Source organism: Ixodes scapularis, unplaced genomic scaffold, assembly GCF_016920785.2.
Source record: "Ixodes scapularis isolate PalLabHiFi unplaced genomic scaffold, ASM1692078v2 PGA_scaffold44__24_contigs__length_19508400, whole genome shotgun sequence".
Lineage (NCBI taxonomy): Eukaryota > Metazoa > Arthropoda > Arachnida > Ixodida > Ixodidae > Ixodes > Ixodes scapularis.
The window spans coordinates 4303585-4313307 of record NW_024609873.1 but is presented as its reverse complement, the minus strand read 5'-3'; the positions used below and the strand labels follow the sequence as shown (position 1 = coordinate 4313307).

The following is a 9723-nucleotide window of genomic DNA, read 5'->3' as shown; positions in this document are numbered from 1 at the left end:
GGGAGAGCTGTTTGTGCAGAAACGTGGTATCTGCATCGGTTTTGCTGTAGCACCGGTACTGTGTGACATTTTTCTTGCAAATTGCGACAAGCGTATATCTGAAAAAAAATCAACAGAAGGAACATGTTACAATTTTTCGTTACGTAGACGATTATTTGGTGTGTGTTTCCCGCCCTGTAATTGCGGATGATCAAGCGATCGCCGTTTTCTTTAAAACTGTTCGCAAGCTGCGCTTTCGGCTTAAAATTCACCCTCGAGACATCGGTCTGTGGTCGGCTGCAGTTTTTGGATCTTGGGTTATATTTCGGTGCGGAGCATGCCTGCTGGGCGTATGAGCCCCGTTCCAAGAAAGGAATGTTGCCATTCAGCTCGACTCACTCCAAGTTAGTGAAGAGGGGCATTGCTTCATCTTGCCTAAGGGCCGCGCTAAAGAAATCGTGCCCCCACCGGATGAAAAACAGTTTTCATTCTCAACTCAGCAGACTTGAAGACGCAGGGTACCCCCGTCATGTTCTTCGAGATGTTTCAGAGACCTTAGCAAAAAGATGAAAAAAGACAACAGCGCTGTGTGCGAAAAAGCTCCCAAGAGGGTATGTAGGCCTGTTGTCTTGCGTTACATTCACAATATGTCCCACAATCTGAAGAAGGTGGCCAATCGCTTTGACATACCTGTCGTTTTTTCAGCACCGAATAAACTATCTTCACTGTGTAAAAGGATAAGCAGATTAGGAGAGGAATCGGATGTGCCACAAGAGTCGTGCAAAAAACGACATGTCACTAAGTTCCGCGAGTACGCCACTAGTGTCACGTACAAAATCCCCCTGTCATGTGGTAAGGTGTACGTTGGCCAGACGGGGAGGTGCATTAATGATAGGGTCAGAGAGCATGCGTTGGCGATCAGGCAGTCACCGTCTGACCACTTAGCGGTCCACTGTGACCGTTGCGATTGCGTGCCCAATTCTGAAAAGTGCAGCCCCATCTTTGGTGACACCTGTGTCATGGGTCGTTACAAAACAAAAACGGCAAGAGAAATTCACGAAGCCTTCCTCATTAGGTCCCACCACGACAATACTTGTATAAGGGCTCCCTCTTTGTCCTTGGCTGATAAAGAATTCTACTATTTGAAGAACCAATGACGCTGGCATTTGAGGGAGGGGGTGTTTTTAGACCATATCTTTGGTGTTCTGCCAAGTGTGCCTGCTTTTATATTTTATTTTTATTTTTTTAAATTCTGTCATCCAAATAAACAATTCAGTTTAAAGTTACGCCGCGTCCTGTCTAGTTCTCCCTTCGTTGTTTGCCCCTGTTGTTTTGGCGTATTACACCATGATGCAAAACCAACTCGCTCAACTAGCCATCCTTATCAAAAAAAAGAGTAGGGGGTTCTGAGTTGCAATCGCATCTGTCTTCTTACAAAAAGAAAAAGAATAAAACCACACATTCTTCTACTGATATGAATGAAAACGGCACCATCAGCACTACCTATTACCAAAATCAGTATCAAGAAAAAGAAAAAAAAAGAGTAGGGGGTTCTGAGTTGCCATCCCATCTGTCTTCTTAAAAAAAGAAAAAGAAGAAAACCACACATTCTCCTACTGACATGAATGAAAACGGCAAATCAGCACTACCTATGACCAAAATCAGTATCATCAGCACCACCCGAGCTTCGCCCCAATCAACATCATTCACCACGTGGAGATGCGGTAATTTTTTTGCTTTTCTGCAGTCCAGAATATTCTAGGGTGGAGCGCCCTTGTGTGCTTGTCAATTTTCTGCAGTGCGAAAAATTGTGGGTGGAAGCGCACTTAGCGGTATCTTGCTTCACTGCATTTCACAGAATTGTAGGACGGAGTGCACTTATTTCTTTGTCACTTTTCCGCAGGGCGAAAAATTGTAGGGTGAAACGTGTGGCGTGAGCCTCTTTTGAACTTCCCGCTTTCTATAAGCGAGGCACGCTCGCGCGTGCCGTGGGGCCCGTGACTTGTGCAGGGCCACGAGGGAATAAAGGTTCTTTTTGGTTTGCTGTGACATGGAGTCAGTCGCATCTCTTTCGGGTGCCACCGAGCACCGATACATGGTGCCAGAAGTGGGATCCCTCCGCCTCTGAAGCTTCGGGCGTCGCCTTAAGGTTGCGGACCGCACCGAGTCATGGATCGGGCAAGCGTCGCCACCCGACTCGCCCTCAGGCCGCCTGAATCCTTCCACTCTGGGAATGCTTCGGAGTGGACGGCGTGGACCGCCGAGTTCGACGATTTCCGTCACGCAACCGGACTGGTCGCACAGAACGAGGAAACCCAGGTACGAACGCTTCTCTACGTCATGGGTCGCCAGGCTAGGCAAATTTTCAACACCTTCGGGTTATCTGACGCCGGCGCCAAGAAGTACGACACCGTGAAAGCGAGATTCGACGGTCACTTCATTCAAGTCAGGAACGTAGTATACGAGTCTGCATGATTTAACAGACGGGAGCAGGGGCCCACTGAAACAGTGGACCAATACGTAACCGTGCTATACAACATGGCGGACCGATGCGACTACGGAAGCCTGCGTGACCGCCTGATTCGTGACCGCTTTGTTCTTGGGCTGCGAGACAAGTCACTCTCGGAAGCTCTTCAGTTAGACGCTGCGCTCACTCTGACTTCCGCGCTTGCCAAGGCTCGACAGAAAGAGTCTGTTCACAAGCAGCAGCAGTTGTTGAGAGAGACTGAAGCGCAACCGCCTGTCAAGACTGAAAACGCCGACTTGGACGCAGTGGCGAAGGGCTCGTCATCTAAGCCTCGCAGCGCTCCATCTTCGAATGCGAAGCGAATCTAAAAAGCAAAACAACCAAGCTCCACGTGCGGTTATTGCGGAGGATTGCGTCACGCTCGTTCTGAGTGCCCTGCGCAAGCCGAAAAGTGCGCTCGATGCAAGACCAAGGGCCATTACGCACGTGTCTGCAAGAAGATGCCTGGAGGAACCAGAGGCATTTCTTCAGTGGAACAGAATTCAACACCGACGGTTTTTCTCGGCGCCGTCGGGGAGTTCGGTAGACGTCCAGACACCAAGTTCGCGACAATAACCGTGAGCAACGTTTCACTAACTGCAAAGATCGACACCAGTGCAGAGGTCTCAGCGGTCCCTGATACATTTTCAGGAATACCGTCTTCTGGCCTACGCTCAGCAGAAGAGGTCCTTTCGGGGCCCAGTGGACATGCCCTGAAGGTGTTGGGGAAGTTTGACGCTGTCATGAGATGGAAGGACAAGTCCACAAGGCAAGAGGTTTACGTTCTACAACAACTTCGCACTGCCCTTCTTGGATTGCCTGCCACACAGAACTTGGGACTCGTCAAGTTTCTCTGCAGTACCGAACGCCTCGAGAAGCGCTTTGCTCGACTCTTCAGCGGCCTTGGGATACTTCCAGGAGAGTACACCATCCGACTAGACCCAGCGGCGGTGCCTTACTCGCTGAGCGTCGCACGTCGCGTGCGCATCCCTCTGAAAGATGCTGTCGTTCAAGAACTCGGAAAGATGGTGGATCCGGGCGTCATCCGCCCAGTTGAAGGTTCAACCGACTGGTGTGTTAGGATTGTTTCAGTCCTGAACCCTTCCGGAGAAGTAAGGATCTGCATTAACTTCACTCACCTCAACACCTCCGTCCGACGAGAGCGCTATGTCCTTCCAACTGTGGAGGAAACGCTTGGCCAGCTGGGGGCGGCGGCAATGTTTTCGAAGTTGGATGGTAATTCCGGGTTCCATCAGATCCGTCTCTCTCCCTCGTGCCAAGAGCTGACCACATTCATCACCCCAATTGGCCGTTTTTGCTTCACACGACTACCTTTTGGGATAACATCAGCTCCGGAATATTTCCAAAAACGCATATCGGAGATTTTGAGCGGACTGCCCGGCGTTCACAATCTCATGAATGATATACTTGTCTTCGGCAAGGACCAAGCTGAGCATGATGCAAATCTGCACAAGACTCTCAAGCGCCTAGAGCAAACTGGAGTCACCCTCTACAAATCCAAGTGTGTCTTCAGCACAAGGGAAGTTACCTTCCTCGGAAATATCATATCCCGCCACGGTGTTCTACCGGACCCAGCAAAGGTCAAGGCAATCAGAAATCTTCCGGCTCCAGAGGACCCTGCCGGCGTCCGTCGGATCCTTGGAATGGCGAACCTGGCAAGGTTTCTTCCGAACTTGGCACAAATTACGGCGCCGCTCAGAGAGCTGCTTCGGAAAACGTCAGAGTGGACCTGGGGTCCCCCACAAGCAGCCGCTCTGCAAGGCGTCAAGGATCTCCTGTGTTCAGATTGTTGCATGGCTCACTACAATCCGTCGTATCCCACAATACTCACGGTGGATGCGTCTTCACGTGGATTAGGAGCAGTCTTGCTTCAGGTCCAGCCGGATGGGAAGGAAAGAGCTGTGGCCTTCGCATCACGGTCTCTTACCCCGACTGAAACCCGATACGCTCAGGTGGAAAAAGCATTGGCTTTTTACCTGGGGAGCGGAGCGGTTTCAAGACTTTTTGCGGGTCCTAACAGCAACATTCAAGACCGATCATCAACCTTTGCTGACGCTTTTGGGAAAGTCGGCACTGGATGTGCTCCCTCCTCGTATCCAGCGCTTCCGCATGCGTCTGATGCGGTTCAGCTACAGAATGCAGTATGTTCCTGGCAAGAGCATCGCGACAGCTGATACTCTATCAAGGACTCCGGTGAGTAAGGAAGAGCCAGCGGAGACACTGACCTGCGCTGAGCTTCAGTCATTCACTGTTGGAGCAGTGATGGGACTTTGAAGCAGCACTTTGCATCCAGTCAAAGAAGCCCAGGAGAAAGACAAAGTTTGCCAGATGCTTCGGGAGTACTGCATAAACTGATGGCCATCAAAGTCAAGACTTCCTCTGGTCGTGTCGCCCTTTTGGCAGTACAGAGGAAGCCTGTCCCACTGCGAAGGCTTTCTGCTCTACGGAACCCGTCTCCTTATTCCTGGTTCCCTAAGGAAGGAGATGCTGAAACGACTCCACGAGGGACGTCAGGGAATTGGACGGTGCAAGCAGCGCGCGAAAGAAGCTGTCTGGTGGCCAGGCCTGCCGTCCGAGCTGAGAAGGGTTGTCAATAACTGTGTTGTATGCACGAAGGTACGTCAACAAAACGCCGAAACTCTCATGCCAACGGTGACGCCATCTCTACCATGGCAAATGGTTGGGCTGGACTTGTTTCATCTACGAGGCAAGGAGTATTTGCTCTGCGTTGACTACAGGTCTCGCTTTCCCGAGATCGCCTATCTATCGTCAACGAAAGCTGAGGCTGTCATCGAACGTCTGAAGAGCATATTCGCCAGCCATGGGATACCTGCAACTGTAGTAAGCGACAATGGACCACAGTTCTCCTGTGATGCCTTCGCAGACTTTGCCCGGAACTACGGTTTCCAGCACACTACCAGCAGCCCTCGTCGTCCTCAGGCAAATGGAGAGGCCGAGCGCACCGTGCAGACCATGAAGAATCTGCTTGAGAAAGCAGAGGACCCATGCTTAGCTCTACTTGCGTACCGGGATACCCTGGGCCCGACGGGGCAGACTCCAGCCGAACTCCTCATGGGGCAACGTCTGCGGACGCGGATCCCGGTGTTCCCGGCCAAGTCAACAACAACGTCGTGACTAGACGCGACCGTCAAGTCAAAAAGCGCCAACGGACACACTTCGACCGCCGACATGCAGCTCGACGGCTACCCAAACTGAGTCCCCGATCGACTGTGTGGTTGAAGGACCTCAAGTGCCCAGGGGAGGTCCTCCGTCAGGCGGACACGCCAAGGTCTTACTGGGTCCGAACCATCCTGCAAAAATAAACATAACAGCATATGTACAATGCCAAAAAAATTGTCATGATATTATTCATGTGTCCAAGGCGATTGGCGAGATTCTCCACATCTTCAGGAGTGTCGGGGTTCCGGTGGTGGCTAATATAGTACCCCAGGGCATCTGAAATAAGAAGAAACATCAGTAATTAGAACCATGGCAGATTTATTTGCACCCGTTTGTTCTAAAACGGTATGTAACTAATGCCACGAATAAAAAATATGCACCATCATAAACGGAATGAGAGGGAACATGGAGGCGTGTGCCAATCGTACATGTGGTGCCAGTCTCGCGGCAATTAAGTATAAACCGCATGTAAGCGATTTGTCGAGCGACGACGATCCGCTTCACTGTCGTTCGGTCCCTCGCGCGACGCGGCAAACCGCATTGAAGTGACGGGAGCAAGCGACCAAGGCGATGAGCGACGATTTCTAGAAATCCAAAAATCGAGCTACGCGACAAGCGACCGTGGGAAATCTCCGCCGCTCGTCGCTGACTCTCGTCGCTCGCTTAGCCGCTTACATGCAATTCAGCCTTTCCGCAAAGCAACAGTGGCTAACCACTGTGGCAGAGGATCTCTGAAGCTGAATGTATACACTGGCGGTTGTATTAAAAAGTTTAGTTTCACATGCACCTGATTATGAAAATGAATCCAAACTCTCGAGCCCGCTTACCTGGCTCGCTGGCGCAGAGACAGAGACAGCCATTGCCCACGCTGCAAACAGGACGGAGCGCATTCCGAACACGCCGTTCTGGGATGCAGCCATTTCGCCCACGAGCGAGTGGAACTCAGGCGGAGGACGTCATCAGCCACATGAACCATCGGCAGAGGCAACACTCAATGCACCGGCAAACTATCTTATACAAACACAGCAACTTTTAACTTCCCCAAGCAGAACAGCAGCGCAAACAAAGACCCGAATTCGCGCCACTAACGCCAAATCCGGTTCTTTTTTTTTTTTTTTTTTGGTTTTTGGTATTGCGCCGTTTGCGACTGAAAACTGGCGCTTCGAGCGGACGCGAGGGCCGCGCTGATTGGCCCGCGTGCTCCCTCTCCTCTTTCAAGGCATCCGCGCTGCGCGCGGGGACATTACATCATGTCCGGTCCCGGGCACTGGCGCATTCCAGGCGCTTGATTCATCTGGGGGTGCGGGAGTTTTCCCGCGCTTTTCCAACATCACGTGGCAGGCTCCCCCCTCGGGCACTTGAGCTGGAAGCGGCTTCTCCGTGCAAGCCAGGGTAGATAAAGGCCGCGGTAAAAAGCGGGAAAGTTATAAAGTTCCAGTTCGACCAATTTCGACAGTTTGATTTCCAATTTGTCCGGTACAATTCCACTCCAACCAGTTTATTTCGGGTTTGGCCTGTTCATATCCAAACTGTTTTCAAATAGTTGTTTTTCTTTTTCAAAGGGGTAAACGTGTTCTTTTTGATAGCTAGCTAAAACAGACTTCTTGCACTGAAACATAGCTTTCTAGTGCGAAGGCTCGTGCCACAAAGCACCAAAACTATGTTAACAAAACGCTCATACGAATGTAAAAAAAAAGTAAAAAAGTTGAACGAACTATAGAGCAACAGTGGCTTTCAGCGGGCATTCTGGGTCCAATGAAATACGAGCTTGAGCCAAGGAACATTGCATAGCGGCAATTCCCTGCCATTCCTTGCCTCACCCTATCTTCGATCTGGCAACATACCCGAACACTGGTTGTTGCTTGTATTGAGTGGACCAGGGAATTCCTATGAACCACCATGGAACCTCAAAGCTTGGCAGAGGCATTGCTACCTTGGCCATCTCTGACCGAGGAAAATCAATAGACAGCCAGGCTACATCAAATACTGGCAGCGGCCTGTTTACCCTGGCCATCAATGACCAAGGAAATTGATTGGTCAACCAGGAAAGACGTTCCCTGGTAGTTCCGTGGCTTTCTGGGGCAAGGAAAGACTGTGAAACGCCAGGCTGGCATACAGACGTAAATGGCTGGGCAGTCGTAGCCAAGCTATCACAGCTAAGTGCCAATCCTGGCCCCAGCTATACCAAGCAAGTGTGCTACCTGAGAAGTGCATCCCCTGCAGCAGGACCGGACACTTTGCAGCTGTCTGCAGAACAGGCAAGAGGAAACAAAGAGAAGTTCACGCCGTCGAATGCACAAACTCTGATGAAGAAATGTTTGTCTCGGAAATCCAGAACGAAAAGGACAACACAAGTGAGGACTGGTACGAAAGCATCTCATTCCATTGCGGAAAGACGGAAAAATGAACTTTGACACCGGAGCCCAGTGCAATGTGCTACCAGTCGGCAGTGCAAACGGTCTCAACCTCAAGACAAGATAATCACCAGTGAAACGCATCGTCTCCTACAGCCAACACAGACTTGACGTCACCGGCGAGTGCACTGCTCCGTACAAGGTCCGGGACTAGTCGGTCAAGATCAAGGTCATCGTCGTGGATGGACACGCAGCACCCATCCTTGGGAGAAACACTCAACCTGGTGAAGCGTGTGCATCTGCTAGAACAGCAAGAAGAAGGAAACCTGTACACAAGCCTGGGATGCATAAAAGGGTTCGTCTACGATGCAGACCTAAAGGAGAATGCAGAAGGTGGAGAAAACAGACCACCGAAAAAAGTGCTATTCGCCATCATGGATGACGTCAAGAAAGAACTTGACAACATGAAGGACGGTGGAATCATCAAAAAAATAAATTATCCAACTCCATTCTGCAGTCAGGTGGTCGTAGTCAAGCAGAAAGGCAGGCTAAGAGTTTGCTCAGACTCAACAGATCTCCACAAGATCCTACTCAGAAGACATTTCCCACTCAAGACGCTGCAAGAAATCGCAGCACAAGTCAGTGGATCCAAAGTCTTCACGCTGCTCGACTTGAAGAAGGGCTTTTGGTAACTAACGGTGTCCGAGAAGACTCAGAAATACCTGGCGCTTAGCACGCCATGGGGGAGGTACACCTTCCTACATGTTCCTTTTGGAATAGCAACGGCACCCGAGGTATTTCAACAAGTAATCACAGAAATCCTGAAACGCCTTCCGAATGTCGCAAACTCCATGCATGACACACTCATATATGCAGAGACGATGGAGGAGCAGAACAAACACACCGAAGCAGTCTTGGAAAAACTCCGACAAGCAGGTGCCAAACTCAACCAACAGAGATGTGTCTACAACCAAGCAAGAGTCAAGTTCCTAGGACACGTCCTAACAGACAAAGGCCTTGAAATAGACAAGGAAAAGATGAAACTATCGAGAAAATAAAAGAACCAAGTAACAAGGTTGAACTACATCATCTCCTTGGCATGCTGAAATACCTGCAGAAGTTCATACCCAACCTAGCAGAGAAAGTTGCTGAAGCAAGACACAGCATGGCTTTGGACAGAAGAGCAGAGCAATGCACTTCAAGTGATCAAGAAGGACCTCAAAGAAGCCCCAACCTTACAGTACTACGACGTCAATGGAGAGCTAACTCTAAATGGACGCCAGCTCAAAAGCACTAGGCGCAGTGCTCATGCAGGATGGAAAGCCCTTGGCCTACGCATCAGCCACACTATAGCACAGATGAACTATCCACAGATAGAAAAGGAAGCCTTGGCATTACGATACGGCTTCAAGAAATTCCACTCCTAAATCTATGGGCGACCACTGACCGTAGAAACTGATCATCGTCCTCTTGAAAGCATCAGTAAGAAACTACTGGGACTTGCACCACCTCGATTGCAGAGACTGCCCTTTTACATACAACACTACGCACCCAAGATTGTATACAAGAGAGGGAAAGATATTCACATCGCAGACCTCATAAGCCGCGACTGCGAAACTGATGAGAGCGCCAACACATGTACCAAAGATTTGGAGGTACTAGCCATCTTGCCAATTTGAGAAG

General features: G+C 50.3%; 1 pseudogene; it reads left to right on the top strand.

The window, feature by feature from the left end:
* Positions 1-2433: 2433 nt before the first annotated feature.
* On the top strand, positions 2434-9098 carry LOC121837499 (annotated as a pseudogene).
* The last annotated feature ends 625 nt before the right edge of the window (positions 9099-9723 follow it).